Below are 18120 nucleotides of genomic sequence, written 5' to 3' on the forward strand. Positions count from 1 at the left end.
TCTCCAAGTGCCTGTAGCACTCAATATCTGTTGTTCTGCACCAAACACATGATAGACATGTTTGGGCTAGGTCTTGCTGGCAAATGAAGAAGCCTTGACTTCCATCTCCCATCCCTTAGGAATTTTATAATACAACTTCCTAACTTGCATTTCACCAAGTGGATGGGGATCCCACAGTGGGAATACAAGTTAGGGCTCCATTAGTGAAACTGACCACCAAAAGGAGGGTTTTGGTGCACTCTAGTAAGATCTATCAATAGCTTGAGTTGTAGAAACAATTTAGATCCTCAAATAAATTATATTAATTAGATATGATGTCTAAGATTCAATAAAAGTGTGTTATTCACATGTGGCAATCCGTACCTATCTGTACACTTAGAGATTACCACATTTTGCAAGGAAAAATGGGATCTTTATTTGAGTTGAAAGAAAAAAATTGCATTCTTTGACTTCCACCTACCTAAAAGGGTTATTTTAATTCCTTTCCCAAACATCCCAACTTAAATTCAAAGGTTGTGTCCATTGGGGGATAATTTAACAAAAGTTGACAACTTTTACAATAATTGTCAAGCAACTTTTTGTTGCATTTAGCAACTTTTTTCAATTTTAACAAATTGGGCAACATGACCCTTGTAGGACCTTTGACTTGTGCCCTAGGGGGCTAGATCATGTTTATAAACCTAAAGACATTCATATCCTATGCTAGATTCAAGAAATTCCCTTTGACCTAGTCAAAATCCATGGTTTATAAAGTACCAAATGGGGACCAGGTCTTACAATTAGGCTCAAATTATTGAATAACTATGAATACCTTGTTACAAAAGTTTATTAGGCTTAAATTCCTTTAAATAGAACTCATAAAGAGTGAAAAATGAAGATTTCATGGTGAATGGAGGGTTTAGGTACTCCTACACCAGGGTGGGAGGGAGAGAGAGAGAGAGAGAGAGAGAGAGAGAGAGAGAGAGAGAGAGAGAGAGAGAGAGAGAGAGAGAGAGAGAGAGAGAGAGAGAGAGGATAGGGGACAGAGTGTAGCCCGAATGGTAGAGGGTGGGATAGAGTGAAAGAGAGTGGGAGAGAGAGAGAGAGAGAGAGAGAGAGAGAGAGAGAGAGAGAGAGAGAGAGAGAGAGAGAGAGAGAGAGAGAGAGAGAGAGGGTCAAATAGGGAGAGGTATATTTTTTAGATATTAGGGGAGAGAGAGAGAGTAGGAGATAGAGAAGAGAGAGAGAGAGAGAGAGAGAGAGAGAGAGAGAGAGAGAGAGAGAGAGAGAGAGAGAGAGAGAATAGGGGATGGGAGAGGGTGGGATAGAGAGAGAGTAAGAGAGGGTGTGATGCTGAGCTCTCATTTAAATTGAAAAATAATTATGGTGTAGCCTTAGGATACTTAACAGAGTCAAGAGAGGGCTGAACACCTTTGGAACTACTTTACTTCAAAATATAGCCTAGGAACCAAAGTGGCACAACTAGGTTTCAAGCACAAATCTACTAAAACTAATTTTTTTCTTAGATATAGAACCTATGAGTTTAAGGGGAAGTGGGATGTTTCCTTGATGGTTAACAATTCCAAATTGGTGAGTTTGGTAAGCCCATATTGTTCCCAAAGGTCTCAAACAATCATATTGTCTATTAGGCCATTCTTCCTCTCAATAAGGTAATTAGGACTTGGTTTGAAAATCCTCCAAAGGACCCTAAAAAAAAACTACATATATATATACCCTTTTGGAAGAAATATAAGATTAAAAACTTGCAGATTCTAAACCAATCAGATGATGCCCTAACCAAAAATAAAACAAATTCCCTGTTTTAAGCCTCCTTGCTAGGGTTTGTGAAGGAAATGCTAATTAGATGTTTGGATTGGAAAAACCACTAATGAGGAAACATTTAGGGAAATATTAGGCTTCAATATCCACCATTATATTGTCTTCTTCTACTCTCCAAGTGCCTATAGCGCTCAATATCTGTTGTTATGCACTAAACACATAGACATGTTTGGGCTAGGTCTCACTAGAAAATGAAGAAGCCTTGAATTCCATCTCCCATCCTTCAAAAAATTTATAAATCAACTTCCTAACTTATATTTCACCAAGTGGTTTAGGGATCCCACTGTGGGAATACAAGTTAGAGGTCCATTAGTGAAACTGGCCACCAAAAGGAGGGTTTTGGTGCACTCTAGTAAGATCTGTCAATAACATGAGTTGTCAAACACTTTAGATCCTCAAATAAATTGTATTAATTAGATATGATGTCTAGGAAATCTAAGGTTTGGCATTGTAACAATATTTTTTATGGGTGTAGAGATTTAGAGACAAGTATTTGGAGGATTTGCTTTGCAAAAATGGCTTGATTGGGCTAGTTGTAATGGCTGCAGGGAATTGGTTCTGGGCGATGGTTGAAAATACCTATATCTAAGTTTTAGATATATTCAATATCTCTAAAAAGGGTATTTGAAACTGTAGATTGTTTTCCAAGTTTTTTGTAAGGTTTGTGAGTGGCTGAAATACCTATTTAGGAGGGCTAGTAGGGATTAAGGCTAGTAGGGATTGGCTGAAACATTTGGCATAATAATGATTCTAGGATTATACTTTCTAACATCAAAGGGAGAGAGGAAGGTAGGGAAAGTTTCAGAAAACTAGTTGAATATTAGAGTTGCATTCTATGGATATGGCTATGTTGTTCTCAATTGAAAGTTTCCATATAGTTACAATAAGTAAAGCCTTATTTTATAATGAGAACTTATGCCTGATATACAACAATTTAAGAATTTTATTTTTCCTTTTGGTAAAAAGTAGGCCTTTCTTTTGTGTTGAGCTCTAGACCATGCACTTATTACAACCAATATTTTCACTGTATTTATATGTAGGTATATGGTCCTTCATGTTTTGTTGGTCTTGTGCTAGAAAACTATGAGCTTCCATATCCTAATCATGGACATGTCATATTAGTAGACCCTTCTCTTATTTTGTTCTATCCTATTAGCAGCATAGAGGTTCATTGCTCAGTTGATGTACCAGGGCAAAAGGCTCCATCTATTGCCAGTGGAGAAATGACAAAGTATTTACAAACTATGGTGGCTCATCAGGTATTGGATAAAAGTTGGACACAATTCTTCGTGTGTCAAGATTGGCTTTGCATTTATTTGGAAATACTGGATATTAAAATGGACAACATTATTTATAGAACCTATTTTTATTAAGTATTCTTTCTTAAAGATGGTGAGATTTGTTGCATGAGAATTCTCTAAATTTCTTATGTAATGTATCAGCTACCCAAGCAACTACAAACACCATTCATAGCTACTATTGAAAGTGGGTTTATACAAACCATGCCAAACAAAATCATGCTAGCCTCACCATTTCCTAGGCCTAGAGCACTTCTATTGGGGGGATGCTTTCAATATGAGGCATGCATTAACTGGTGGAGGAATGACTCTTGCATTATCTGACATTGTTGTTCTTAGAAGGCTTTTTAAACCTCTTCATAATCTTCACAATGCCTTAGTTCTCTATTAGTATGTGGAATCATTTTACACTCTTCACAAGGTATCTACTTATAATAGCTGGAGTAATTTTGTCCATTCAAATAGTAAGAATAATTAGTCCCACAATAAAATGTTGTTGCAATTTCATAAATACTGAAAAGTTTTTAGTCTAATGGTATCATTTAAGGCTATGAGCTTTTCATTAAGCTATTTCTGCATCTAGATTTATTTTCTATATAAATATCCTATTTTAGCTATGTTCTTTATATAAATATCCTTTCTTTTTGTCATTTGTTACTAATTTTAGAAAATTTTCATTACATTTATGTAACCTATTGCATCAACTATAAATACTTTGGTAGGTGCACTATATAAGGTCTTTTGTGCTTCACTTGATCAGGCAATGAAAGAGATGCAACAAGCTTGTTTTGACTATTTAAGTTTGGGAGGCATGTTTTCAACTAGACCTATGGCCCTGTTGTCTGGCCTCAATCCACGAATGCTAAGCTTGGTTGTACATTTCTATGCAATGTCTGTATATGGTGTTGGCCAACTAATGTTACCTTTTCCTTACCAAAACAATTATGGCTTAGAGCCCACCTAATTTTTGTAACTGCATGATTATTATGTCATGATTTTATGAACTCATTAAGCTTACCTTTTAAGCATGCATTCTCTAATCAAAAAAAGGTTATTCAAATTTCTTGGTTTAACATTCTTAAAATTGAGTTCCCTTCTTAAAAGATACAAATTGGAAATTTGGCTAATAATTTTAATTAGGATTTTCTATTTAGCCATTTTTTGATTGGATATAAAATGTTAAATGTTTGTAATCCCCCAAAAAAACCAATGGCATTTCCCAGTAGAGCTCCTTGTGAATATTATCTACTACTATATATTTGCTTGGATAAATACATAATCTACCTATTATGTTTAAAATCTAATACCTAATTTTTCTTATTATCTTTCCTTCTTGACTAGTAGACCTTTCAAAGAAGCATATCTCAATTTAGTGCAACTTTTCTTTCATCCTTCTTTAAAATGCCCCTTCAATACCATTTCAAAATTAAATAAATACTTATAAATGTGATTTTGAAATAATAAGCATTTAGAGAATAGATAAAATACATTGGTAGGAAGCACAAATTATTGTTGTGCATAATTTGACTACAATAGGTTCATAAGCATAGGAAGATGCAAGCATTGGCCAATTTTAGTGAGAAAGATTTGGAGCTGCAAATTGTCTGTTTTACTCTTGAAATGGAAACTAAGGCTTTAGAGGAGGCATAAGTAAAGTGGCAGGTGGGCTAGTACAATGATATCCACTTCTAATATTCAAAAGTTTAAGCAAAAATATTCATGACATTTGTTGGCTACTCTAATGTTGTTCTTGTGTGGTGATGGTGATTGAGTTTACTACAACGATGCTTGAGAATGTCTTGTAGGAGCAACTATTTATACAAAAGATGATGTGATGAGAGAGCCATAAGACTTGTGAGTTAGTGTGAATGACTCTCCTATGTTAACTCTTGAATAAAGGAATACAAGCCCATATGATCTCTTTAATGAATCAAGTCTAATAGAGAATAGTTTAATCAACTCAAGTTAGTGATCCATGCATCTTGGGGATGATCATCATCTTGAAATTGGTGTTAAAGTGAGAAAGTTGATCTTTGAAGAGTGTTCTTTGGATAATGTAAAACTTGTAGTTAATTTTTGTTGAACCTATTTGATAGCTAATTACTATTTTACTTACTGAATTGGTCAATTCAATCCTAAGTTTGATCTTGAGGCTGCAAGAAAAATACAATCTTTTGACAAATTGCAAACATCCTAAAGAAGTTGTTCAGCACTGGAGGAAACAGAGAAACTGCCAAATAGAACTTCATATCATGTGGAAACTTCAATATAGGCACTCTTATCATCTATATACATATTTTTAGAAGTGTAAGTCAATATTTGTATATGCAAAGAAAATAAAGAAGATGCAGATATATACTTTGTAATCTTTTGGAGTTCACAATTTTTTATTAGCACTTGTGATTGGTTGTTGTCATATGCAAGCCCTAGTGTAAATTTTAATTATTCATCTTTGATTTAGAAGGTGAAATTGGAGCTTGTATCCTCATGTAGGATCACCTACCTCATCGACCTAGTATTCACAAACTTTGAAAGAAAACCTTTTTGAGGTTTGCAGTGTACCTATTTATTGCACATATTTCTTTTTTAGGACTGCTTTCATTTCCTCCTAGCAATATAATCATGCTTTATGTATACTAACCTTGTTCTCCATATTTATGGTGACCACACAAGACATCAACACAACTCTTTTGGCATCAATAAATCCACTTTCTATAAGGCTTTGTTTGATATCTTGAAACTCAACTAAGCCAAGAAATCTACTCTAGTTGTATGCTTACTCCTTTCACCAAATATCCTACACTCCATTCACTCCCAACATTGCTTTTTCCAAAGTTGCTAGGTACTAGCCATCAAAAGTTTTTTAAGGTAATGACTAAGATTGAGCGAAGAGAAATGAGTCCCAAGAGCCTTCTTACAACTTTGGACCATTCCATTCATTTGAAACAACCAATGGAATATCAACACTAGACAGAGAAACATTTAACTGAACACATGCACTAAACAATAGCTAATTCATTGTCATTCTTTCTACAAGTTTGAACATTTTTTATAGATCAAAAGTATTTTTCGTAAAGCTTGCAACAATATAAAAACTTTGTAGTTAGGTTTTAAATTTTCTCTCTGTATGTCTAAGCTTTGGTAGTTTTCGTGTCATTAATCTTCTTGGACTAGGCACTTTAGTTCTATTGAAGTCACTTACACTATCTTGTAAAGTGTAAATAGATTAAAGCTTTGGACTGTAAACTTTTTCCTATTTTTTGTATTTTACTTTTCCTTAGACACTGGATTGTTTGGTAATAGTTATTCACGTTGTGGACTTTTCATGGGAATCCCATTTCTTTTGTGATAATTTGAGGATTTTTCTTCATAAGCAAAGTTTTTAAGGGATAATTTGGTTACATCTTGACTCGTTGAATCTTTCTCAAGTTCTAGTCACTTGACTTTGGCTAGTTCTACACTAAGATAATTGAAATGTTGTGGTCAATGCTCTTGCTTTGCATTCTGTTACTTGAATGAAATTATGGTGTTAAAAATGATATTTAAAATAGAAATTAATATATGATGTGTAAGGATCAAGTTAAGAAATGTGCACATTTGTTATACCATTTATTACAACATGACATTTCTAGTGCATGGTTATTTGTTTATTGATAGGTGTGTTTTTCTTACAAAAAACTTGGCTAGTACATTATGTTAAAGCACAATTGTATAGATTTGTTTCAACTCAATTACCATTTCCTAATATCCCATGTGGAACAATATAATAATTTTATAAAAATCATCCTATTATTATCCAAAATGAGCACATCCCAAAGGTAATTAGTCCAATGACAACATAATGATAATGATTTGAGAAAGATCTCAATGTAAGGCTTTTGTTGGGTATCTAACATGCTCTGAGGTAAATTAATTAGGTTTCTACAATAATTTTGAATTGACAATTACTATTTCTCATGTTCTCATGGCATTGTAAATGGTACCTTTCAAGCATATTTAATAACCACTTCTTTTTGTTGAGCTTTTCTTTGTTTTCGAAATAAGTAAATTGACAAAATATTCATAATTAGAAGTGTCAATAACTCAAGAATGATTTCCCTAGAAGGTGATTGAGATATTTTTCTTGCTAAGAAACTAGCTTTGTTATTCACTAGTATGTTTTGTTAGCTGTACGTGAAGTTTCTTGTTTATTTAGCCTAAACAATTTGACTAGTTCTTTTTAAAAATATGTTTCTTACAAGGTTCCTATGGAATCTATAAATGTAATCTATTCTATTACTTTTGTTAATTATTTGTATCCTTATTCTCACACTTATATCCAATATGGAACTAACAATGTAACTAACTTTAGTTGGTCAAGGATAAATATATATTGTGCTATTTTATGTGTTGCATTTTTTCATTTTCATTTTTGGCTCCTAGAATAGGTTTCAAGGTTGAACCTATCTTATTGTTCTACCTATTTCTTACTAGAAACTTGCCTTGCAAAGAAAGTAGCACCAAAAGCAATGTGATCCTGACATCTCTTTAAGAATCTATGTCTGTGAAGTTAAAACACAATTTTCTTTGCACAACAACATATAGTTTGAGATGCTCATTACTGATCATACTTTGCTTCTATATAATTTGTTGAGTAGAATTTTCTCTTTTACTCTGAACTTTAAATTGCTCATGCATTAAAGGGTTGATGATCCTCCTATTTGATTTTTTTAACGTTGTAGAAGACTAAAGTACTATGTACATAGCTTGATGCTTCTTGTATTTGATTGCATTGATTATATACAAGCATATTCATTTCACCCAATCAGGATTAGCACATAGTATCATGCATACCTACTGCTTGGAAGTTCATTTATTTGTTTCCTAATGATCATCTTTGGCTCTTTTTTCTCTTCCAGCATAAATAGGTGAACACAACTGGTGACACAATGAATGTAGCTGATCTTATGCATTTCAAAAAATTTCATGGTCCTAAATCATGTAGAATTTAGGTAGAAATAAATTTTGATGGGGACTCTTCAAGATTAGTATCAGTGAACTTGATACACATTCTAGGATTGCAACCTAAACAAACACAATGCAGTGAAAAAAATTAGAAATCACCTAAGGAAAGGAGAGGTGTACTTCAAAATGAGCCTACATTACAACCAACTATAAGCAATGCAGAAATGAGAAGGAAATTAATTGGAAGATAACTTTTGCTGCTTTATTTTTATCATCCTAGTAAATGTTCAACTCTAGAATGTGAATGTCAGAATGGTGCATGTGCTATCAAATACAAGCTATGGGCACACATGACTACATGCCATGAAAGCCAATGCAATTATCCACATTGCAACACATCCAAGACTCTTATTTGACATCATAAAAGATGCAAGGATAAATGTTGTCTTGTATGTGGTCATGTATGTACTAAATTATCCTCTAGTAGATACACTTAGTCATCAAACCTTCAAGCATTAGAGTCTATAACTATTGGGCCAGTTTCCTCTATTATCAATAGTTGTGTCAGATTTAACATAAATTCGATGGAAAATTATAGAGCTTCTATATAGGATAGAACACTAGATGAACAACCTCTAGTAAATAGATGACTGAACTTGCCTCTTCAAACTGTTCACAGTAGGAAGTAAGAAGATCATAGGCATCTGCTAAAATTCCATGTGAGATGAAACAAGTCACCTAAACAAAATGTCAATTAAGTGAGAAAGAATCACATATGTTGAAACCTGATCCATTGAAGTCCATCCTAGCTCCTTCTACATGTGACAGTTTACATGATAAACCAACTACAACAAAATAGAGGAAGATTAGACCCACTTTGAGCTGTGCTCAATGGGAAGTTGACTCTAGGATGATGAAGTTTGGTGGATTAAAAACTATAAGTGTAAAGCCTATACCACCAATTGTAGAACAACGATTAATGTACAATCAGTCATCAAACCTTGGAGCAATAGAGTTTATAAATAGTGTGCCACTTTCTTCAAATAGAAACAATTCTATTGGATTTAACATAAATTCAGTGGAAAGGTACAAAGCTTCTGTGCTTGGTACAACACAAAATCAAGCAGTTGTTCCATGTTGTATCAAGAAATTTTTATTTATCTAACCCATTTAATTTGTAACCTTTTAAATCTCTACAAAGATAAAGTTGGAGTAGGAGAATTTTTCTTCTCAAAGGTGTCCTCTGATTGTAAAGTGTTCATTCCATTATTTGTTGAACTAGATATGTTTTCTACCAAGAATTGGTCAAAATTTCCACCAATCATAAAAAAATTTGACCAAACATTGGTGGAAATTTTGACCAATTCTTGATAGTTTTCTACCAAGACTTGGTCAAAATTTCCACCAATTATTAAAAAAAATTGACCAAACATTGGTGGAAATTTCAACCATCAATGACAAATTAGAGCTACCAATAATTAAAAAAATTTGATGAATGTATTGGTCAAAATTTTGACAAGAAAAATTCCCACGAACTACTTGGTCAAAATTTTAAGCAACCTGAGTCAAAATTTAGACCAAAATTCATCAAAAAATGAGTTCAAATTTACTAGTTTAATAATTTTCTCAGATGATCTAAGGGGTTAAAGAATGTCCACTAGTGTGAAAATATGGTCTTTTTAGTCCTTAAATTTTTTATTTTGTGGACAGGGCTTGGAGTTGGTGATGCAAGTAGGAGGTGTTAATCTTGTTCTTCTTACCAAACTCTATTACTAGGCTTCTTCCAAGTCTTCCAAACATATTGCTTTCAATTCCTTAGGACTCTTCCAAGGCTAGAGACTAGGTGGTTGGACTATTCTTCATGCCATTCTCACCTATTCCAAATATCTCTACCCAAACCTTCACAAACTCAACTAACTATCTCACACAACACACAACACCTCCACTACCTTACACCCTCTAAGATCTTTCACAACACCATACTCCAAATTAATTCCAAAGGCTTAACTCGCTACCAATAAAGTGATTTTCAAAATTTCATTAGGTTCTATACACCATTACAAGAAAAATGACATAATGAGGGTTCTTCCTTGTCTCCCTAGCTTGGAATTTACGTAAGAAATCAAAATCTTCCAATCACCTATCAATACTAAGCTATAAACAATAAACTCTCAAAACTCTAAAAACTATATACTATTATTTGAGTTACAATCTTAGTATCTTCTCCTTTGTCTTAAGGTGTTGGTGATTATTAAGTTCTTTTAATATGGCAAGGAATCATTGATGTAAAACTTGTATATAGGATCATTGAGTTATTGTCAGATATAATTATTCCCTACTTTAGAATAGTAAACCCATACTTTGTTAGAATGAAACACCACTTTAGCTACATGTTATCATTGAATGGAGTTAGTGGAAGATGTTAAGGATCTTCTTGGTTGTCTTAATAGCCATCTCAAGGGTTTGAAACATAATCATTTCCCTTTGTGAAGAGTTGGCTGAAAATCAACAAATTACATGTTGTTGCAAAGAAAGTACAATGAACCAATAGATAATAACATGGCATAGGTTGGTATATGATCTGCATGCATGTTGGAAAATTTTTTTCACTCGAAGGATGTTGAAGAATCTCTTGGAAGGATGGAATAGATGAGAGATTGAAGTTTGGGATATAGTTATCTTATTTAGCAAGGAAATCCTCATTATACCAAGAGTTTGGAGGTGTGTATCTCCTCAATAGTTAGGACTTCAAAAGTTAGAAGTTTGTAAGATCTTGGTAAGGTAAAACTATAAACAAGTTCATTTGTTATTTTTATTTGAAAGTTTAATGAGTTGGGAGTTAGAAGGTATGTATTAGGCCTATTTGTTTAGACTCGAGCCTACAAGTTATATACTTTATTGAATAGTTGGGAGTCTATCTTCTTAGAATTTAGTCAAGTTTAGTATTGGGCATCTTAATCCCTAATTGTTTTTGGTAGTTGTTTGGAAAGATTTTGATTTCGTACCTTAAAAACCCAAAGGTAGGGCTACAAGAAAGAACTTCTTTAGGTTTGTTTATGAGAATTGATGTTTTGAAGCCCACTAAGGTGTATAGCACTATATGAATGTCAAAACCACCTAAATGGAAATGAGTTAAGCAGTTTGGAAGCTTATTAGGGTGTGGTGTTGTGAAAGATCTTGGAGGGTGTAAGGTGGCAGAGGTGTTGGGTATTGTGAGAGGTAGTGGGTTGAGTTTGTGAAGGGTTAGGTAGAGAAATTTGGAATAGGTGAGGGTGGCATAAGGATTAGGCCAACCACCTGATCTCTAACCTTGGAAGAGTCTTGAGGGACTGATGGCAATATGTTTGGTAGGCTTGAAAGAAACCTAGTGATGAGAGTTTGGTAATAAGAATCTAGTATCACCACCTCCTTCTTGCATAACTATCCAAATACCTATTTTGTTTGCTAGGTTTAGTAGAGAAAAAAAAATTTGTTGTTTGAAAACCAAAAAAAGGGCTACAAGCGAAATTAGGCCTATTGTGAGCAATTTTTCAAAATACATGTTAGGAGAGTAAACCAGTTGTGGAAAATTTTGTTAGAAATTTGTTCAGCACTCCCCTTGGGATTTTTGACAAGGGCTTAACCGCCTCTTATGTACTATAAGTTGAGTGGTTGTATCAATTATTAATAGATCAATCTTTTGGTGCAATGACAACCCCACTCTAACAAGTGGTATTAGAGCTTGGTCATAGGTTTAAATCCTTAGACCCTTAGGTAATGCTAAAGGGGAGATTAGTGAAAGAAAGAATTTAGTGAAAGAAAAAGCTCATACTGACAAAGGAAGTTCTTAAATCCAAAATTTTATTGTGATATGACATGTTGTGTTTCCATCAATGCTAAAGAGGGAGATTGTTGGATACAATTAGTTAATTGTGTGTTGTCTTTGATGTTACACAAATGTCATAATCATTATCAGTCAATATATGCTAAGCTCACTTGGGCAGTGAAGATAGTTCTTTGTGTCTATCGAGAGTTCTTTTGTTTTCCTAGTTCAGATGGTAGTGTCTATTGAGTTCACTCGGGCATTAAAGGAAAAGTTGCAGAAAGCGAGTGTTAACCTAGCTCACTCGGGTAACGAAGGAAAATTGGATGGAACTAGTGCTAACCAAGGTCACTCAGTTGCCAAAGGATTTTTGTAAGTTTGCAGTGTTAACCAAGCTTCTGTTGGTTAGCAAAGAAAATCATTTTAGAGTTCATTTCTAATGAGTAGGGTCTACTAATAAAGGATTTTTAAAAAAAAAATTTGTATTAAGCTTAATTGATTTATCTATTGATTCTAGCCGACTAAGGTGATAAATATTGATTATTGTAAGTTGTATTTGAGCTAACTTGACAAAGTGAAAGAGATAAGTATAAGGTCAAGTTATGATTTCAAAGTGTGAAAGCTAGTGTGAAAGTGGAAGTGCAAGAGAATGTGCAAATTATGATGATGTGATTGAAAATCTATTAATGAGTAGAGGAAGTGAATTTGAAGGATAAGCAAAATATCCTTGTGGTACAACAAAGCCATATTTGATTAGGAAGGATCAAGTACAAGCCTAAATAGATATCTAAAATTAAAAAATTAGTTGTAGTCAAATTAGGTCATCTCATTATTACTCTCTAACCATTGTACCAGTGATCTAAATCTCTTAACAGAGTTGGCTTAACATCTATTTGTAAATCCTCTAACAAGGTGACAATTCCATTGAATTGTTCTCAAGAACTCTAACTAAGCCACTCCTAATAGCGTGATTAAATCCTTTAACAAGGTCACACCTAACAGTGCATTTTGTAACCTTTAATAGGGTTGGCTCCTAATAGGGCTCACTTCAGAAGAGTGAAAATTAGTGACTAGTTGCTATTGGCAATTTTTTCCCAAATTGGGTTTCCACGTTAAACCCTAGTGTCAAATGTGTTCATGCTATTTTTTAAAAATTTTTTTTTTGCGATTAAGTTAAAGTAATGGTAATCACAAATAACATCTAATATTTTATATATTAATCATTTACTAAGCTAATCTAGTTATTACCGACTTACAATATTCTATGTATTTACCGAGATTTAGCAGTATTTAGTTATCTGTTTGCATTTTATACTGAAATCTAAGGGATCTGAGATTTATTTTTGTAGTAACTAATTCACCCCTCCCCTCTCAATTACTCCTCTTATATTTCCAGCAATTGGTATTAGAGCTTTTGGTGCTTGCAGAGAAGGTTTCAAGGACCTAAGCTAAAGATCAAGATGTCTCAAAAAAGAGAGATTCTCAAGCTGAACAAAGAAAATTTCGTAGCATGGAAAGGACTTATGAGATTACATTTTCTTACCATTAGTGATTCAAGTTGCAAGTATCTTGATGCTGAATATAAGACTCCCACTGGAACATTAAATTAGTTGAAGACATTCCTGAAAAGAAGAATCATAATATCATGATGATTGACATTCAATCTGCTCTTAGTTATGTAGAATTTGATGAGGTAAGAGATTGTAAAACTACTTTTGAAATGTGGAAAAAACTTAAAGATATCTACGGAGGAGAAGAAAATGTAAGAAGAGCGAAAGTAGAAAGCCTTAGAGGACAATTTGATCAAATGAGAATGAAAGAAGATGAAAACATTGAAAAATATGTGGAAAGGATCAAGGCTAGTGTAAGTGCAATCAAAGCATCTGGAGGAGATATCAAGGAGGAAACTATTGTAAGTAAAGTGCTCAAAACTCTTCTTCCCATTTATGCAATTAGAGTTTTTTCTATTCAAGAAATGAGATGCGATCCAACTAATAAGATAGGGTTGGATGCTCTAGTTGGGAGATTAACAGCTTTTGAGTTAGACAATTATGATAACTATGTTCTTGCTTCAAATAATATTGAATTTACATTTAAAGCTAAACTCTCACTCAAAGAAAAGGATAAAAAGTAAAAATCAAGTCAATCAAGAAGTGAAGAAGATGGATCATTAAAAGAAAGTTTAGATAGTGATCTTGAAGTTGTTGAAGCCCTGCTTGCAAGGAAGTATTCTAAAGGAAGAGGAAAATACAAGGGTAAAGTTCCTCTGATCTATTTTTCTTGTGTAGAAATTGGTCACATTGTTGTTAGGTGTCTAAACAAGGAAATGAAGGATGAGAATAAAAACAATAAGCATAAAGGCAAGGACTCCAATAACTACAAGAACTTCAAGGACAAAGGTAAGAAATCTTGTTTCATAGCTAAAGATTCTAATAATAGTGAAGATGAAATAGTTTATATTGTTGTGAAAGATGAATCTAATGATGAAGGAGATAAGATGGGATGTATCTCTCATGTTAGAAAAAATGATATATGGATTATTGATAGTGGTTGCTCACATCATATGACTGGTGGCAAAAAAAATTGAGCATATGGAATATTATGATGGAGGTAGTGTAAGATTTGGAAACAATGAACCTTGTAACATAAAAGAAAAATGATGTATCTTGTTGACTAAAGAACTTGTGTGTGATAATGCTTATTGGGCTGAAGGAATAAAGAATAATATACTAAGTGTGGCATAGCTAAATAACATTGGATTAAAGGTAGAATTCATGAATGGATAGGCCAAGCTATTCGATAGGAAAGGAAATTTGGTTGGTTTTAGCAAGAAAACAAAAGGTAATCTATTTTATCTTGATCTAAGTGATTGTTCATGTTTTATTGCTCAAGTAGAAAAAAGTTGGTTATGGCACAAAAGGCTATGTTATGTGACCTTTGATAATATGGTTAAGATAAGAAAACATAAAAGAGTAAGAGGTATTCCTACTTTGAAGAAGCCTGACATGGGTCTATTCAAGAATTGTCAAATTGGTAAGATGGGAAAGACAAGCTTTAAAACCAAAGACTATTAGTCAGAAGAACTATTGGAAATTGTTCATATAGACTTATGTGGACCTATTGGAATAGAAATTCATAGTGGAGAGAAGTTTTTCATTCTCTTTATTGATTACTACTCTACAATGATGACAATAATGTACCTAAAAGAAAAATAAGAAGCCTTTCAAAACTTCAAAAGGTATCTGGCAAGAGTAGAAAAAAAATTTGGAAAGAAGTTAAAATGCCTAAGATCAGACATAGGTGGTGAATTCATTTCCCATGAATTTAATAATTTTTGCATTGAAAGAGGAATCAAAAGACAAGTATCTGCCCTTGGTACACTAGAAAAGCATGGTATAATAAAAAGAAGAAATAGATCTATCATGGATTGTGTAAGAACCCTGATGATTGAAAATAACATTGTTCTCAAATACTAGAAGAAAGCTATTAGCACTATAGTTCATACCTTGAACAAAGTTTAGTTGAAGAAAGATTCAAAGAAGACACCTTATCAACTATGGTATGGCTACAAACCTAATGTACGTTACCTAAAAGTGTTTGGCAGTAATTGTTACATATTGAAAGAATCTAGAAAAGGGAAACTTGATGTAAAAGGTGATGAAGGCATATTTCTAGGATACTCCTATAGAAGTAAAGCATACATATGTTTGAATTTATCTACTCACAAAATCATAGAAAGTGCACATGTCAGAATTGATGAATTTGCAAAAAAGAGTGAAGAAGAAAGCAACAAGGAACCTAAAGACTACAAAAGATTCATTTACTATGAACCTGATACCCTTCCTAATCTATCTAAAAGAAAAGAAGCTTCAACTCTCGAGTCCCTAGAAACTCCAATAGTTATCAAGTTGCAGAAAGTGCAACCTGAGCTACAAGGACCCAAGTCACAATTAGAGGCTACTGAGCTAGTTCAAACCAAGCCTGATGGACCTGAGTCACAGATAGAAGGATTTAAACTTCAAACTAAAATTCAAGAAGAAGATGGTGGAACTCATTCAAAGACCAAGGAGCCTATATTAGCAAGATATGTCAGAAGACATCATGCACCTGATCAGATCATTGGAGATAAATCAGATGGAATAATGACAAGAAATAAATTGAAAGGTACATGTTTACCTACTGAGTTTGAACCTAGAAGTGTTAAAGATGCTCTAGTAAATGAAAGTTGGATTGAAGTAATGAATGAAGAGATAGAATAGATAGAAAAGAAAAAAACTTGGATTCTTGTTCATAGACCCAAGGATAAAAATGTGATTACTACAAAATGGGTATTTAGAAATAAGTAGAAGGTATTAACTATACTGAAACTTTTTCTCCTATAGCAAGACTTGAAGGTGTTAGAATTTTACTAGCATATGCAACACATAGAGGATTTAAAGTATATCAAATGGATGTTAAATCTTCATTCTTGAATGGAATTCTTGATGAAGAAGTCTATATTGGACAACAAGAAGGTTTTGTAGATCATAGCAAAGGGGACATGGTTTGTAAACTACACAAAGCTTTATATGGTCTCAAGCAAGCTCCTAGAGCATGGTACGAAAGACTCCATAATTACTTGTTACAGATTGGTTTTCAAAGAACTAATGATAACAATAGTCTGTATATCAAGGAAGGACTAGATAAGAAGATTGTGTTAGAAAAAATATTTATTGATGACACTCTATTTACAGGAAATGATGATTTGTGTAAAGCATTCTTAGAAGAAATGAGTAAAGAATTTGAGATGTCCATGTTTGGTGAAATAAAATTCTTTGTTGTACTATAGATACAGTAGAACAAGAATTATATCTACATCACTCAATCCAAGTATATCAAGGAGATACTAAAGAAATTTGGAATGGAAGATTCAAGACTAGTTGAAAAACCTATGTCTACTAGACATAAGCTTTCCAAAACTGATGATTCCAAAGAAGTAGATAAGACCACTTACATATCAATGATTGAAAAATTGTAGTATGTAGTTCACACAAGGCTTGATATTGCTCTAGCAGTTGGAATAGTGGTAAGATTCTCAACAAATCCCAAAGAAAATCATATGATGGAAATCGAGAGAATCATGAGGTATCTAAAAGGTACTAAAGACTATGGTTTATGGTACAAACTTGGAGGCAATTTGAATTTGAATGTATTTACTAATGTTGATTGGGCAGGAAGTCTTGATGATAGAAAAAGCACTAGTGGTGGAGCATTCTTTCTTGGTAAAAGACTAGTATATTGCACAAGAAAGAAGCAAAATTGTACTTCTCAATGCACAGAAGAGGTATAATATGTAGCAGCAATAGAAAATTTCTCTAACATTGTTTAGTTCAAACAACTATTGGAAGGAATGAAGGTAGAAATAAAAGATCTAGTTTTCATATACTGTGATAACACAAGTGCAATCAACATATCAAAGAATCCAGTGATGAATTACAAAACAAAGCATATTGCTATAAAATATCACTTAAGAGAATTGGTGCAAGATAAAGAAGTCAGATTGGAATATGTAAATATAAAAGAACAAATTACAAATATATCCACCAAGCCATTACCTAAGGATGCATTTTTGTATCTAAGAGGTAAGCTAGGGGTCATTCCCCTATCTAAAATTCACTAAAATGAAGTTTAGTGAATGCATCAACCAGAACCTATTGAAGATCAATTAGTTGATGAAAAATTGGCAAAGGCATATTGCAGATGAATTAGTACTTAAGGTACATTGAAATTTACAAAATCATTGTCTTTGGCATGTGTTGTCAAATAGGGAGAAGTTTACTGTCATATCTTTGAGAAATTTTTTGGAACTAGAATATAGTTAGAAACTAGAGAGGGAGAAGTCTTCTAAAAGGTAAAGTATGTTGAAAAAGGGAGGATGCTATGAATGAACTTGGTATCATCCATTGCAAAAAGAATTTAGTGAAAGAAAGAGCTCATATTGACAGAGGGAATTCTCAAATCCAAAATTTCATTATGCTATGACATGTTGTGTTGCCATCAATGCCAAAGAGGGAGATTGTTGGATATGATTGGTTAATTGTGTGTTGTCTTTGGTGTTACACAAATGCCATAATCATTATCAATTAGTATATGCTGAGCTCACTCGGGCACTGAATATAGTTCTCAATGTCTACTGAGAATTCTTGTGTTTTCCTAGTTTATATGGTAGTGTCTATCGAGTTCACTCATGCGTCAAAGGAAAAGTTATAGAAAGTGAGT

General features: G+C 33.3%; 1 pseudogene; it reads left to right on the top strand.

The window, feature by feature from the left end:
- LOC149565411 (squalene monooxygenase SE1-like) overlaps positions 1 to 4097 on the top strand; it is a 72582-nt pseudogene extending 68485 nt beyond the window's left edge.
- Positions 4098 to 18120: the final 14023 nt, after the last annotated feature.

The sequence above is a fragment of the Cupressus sempervirens genome, chromosome 3 (genome assembly GCF_028749045.1).
Source record: "Cupressus sempervirens isolate cs-2001-9-10 chromosome 3, ASM2874904v1, whole genome shotgun sequence".
Classification (NCBI taxonomy): domain Eukaryota; kingdom Viridiplantae; phylum Streptophyta; class Pinopsida; order Cupressales; family Cupressaceae; genus Cupressus; species Cupressus sempervirens.